We start from the raw sequence: 1,402 nt of genomic DNA on the forward strand, positions 1-1,402 counted from the left end.
TTACTAAATACAAGCAGAGGGGTCATTGCAGGCTTGGAATGTCTGTGCAGGAAAAGGCGGAGCCAGACACAATTCATGCCTTTTTCTTCCTGAGAATCAAAGAAGGATCTGTCGAGAAAGAATTTCAGGAACTTGACATCACCATCACCATCACCATCACCATCACCATCACCATCACCATCACCTGTCTTTGAACATCTAGAGGGGCCTCCTACCTGGCATTCCACCTTTAACCCATTCTCCCCACTAAAATAGACCTGATCATTTTAGTTCTGATTAAAATCCTTCCATGGCTCCCCATGGCTCTAAGGCTTTGGAATAACACTCTTTCACATGCCCTGTGAGGTTGTCCAAAGCTGAGCCTTCCTTCTGCTTCTGGCCTCATGGCTCAAGCTCTGTGCTCCTATTAGATCGCACTTCTTTCAGTTCCTCTGATCCGAGCTTCGGTGTTGGATACACAGTCCCTTTTGCTTTGAGCTTTCTCAGTCTGGACAAGTCCTACTCATCCCTTAAGCTTCTGCTTAGAACTCAGACCTTCCAGGAAGCCTTTTTGCATTAAAAAAAAAAATAAATTAAAAATATACATATATACATTTTTATTGATTTCCGAGAGGATGGGAGAGGGACAGAGAGATAGAAACATCAATGATGAGAGAGAATCATTGATTGGCTGCCTTCTTCTGACTCTACACTGGGTATTGAGCCCGTAACCTGGGCATATGCCCTGATCAGGAATTGAACCGTGACCTCCTAGTTCATAGGTTGATGCTCAACTACGGAGCTGCTGCCGGGCCCTTTTTGCATTTTTCACTCCACTTTTCCTTACAGCACCTTGTGCCTCCTCCTTGACAGCATTTGTCATGGAGTATTATTGTAATTGCTGTGTCCCACTGGAACAGCGGTTCTCAACCTGTGGGTCGCAACCCCTTTGGGAGTCGAACGACTCTTTCACAGGGGTCGCCTAAGGCCATCGGAAAACACATATATAATTACATATTGTTTTTGTGATTAATCACTATGCTTTAATTATGTTCAATTTGTAACAATGAAAATACATCCTGCATATCAGATATTTACATTATGATTCATAACAGTAGCAACATTACAGTTATGAAGTAGCAACGAAAATAATGTTATGGTTGGGGGTCACCACAACATGAGGAACTGTATTAAAGGGTCGCGGCATTAGGAAAATTGAGAACCACTGCACTAGCATCTGGGCTTCCTGAGGGCAGCTGCTATGTCTCCTTGCTTCAGTGTTACATCTGGCACCAGCACGGGCCTGAAATGAGAGTTCTTTACACATCCTATATAATAAAAGGCTAATCTGCAAACGACCGAATGGTGGAATGACCCGTCACTAAGATGCGCACTGACCACCAGGGGGCAGACACTCAATGCA

Source organism: Myotis brandtii, unplaced genomic scaffold, assembly GCF_000412655.1.
Source record: "Myotis brandtii unplaced genomic scaffold, ASM41265v1 scaffold754, whole genome shotgun sequence".
NCBI lineage: Eukaryota > Metazoa > Chordata > Mammalia > Chiroptera > Vespertilionidae > Myotis > Myotis brandtii.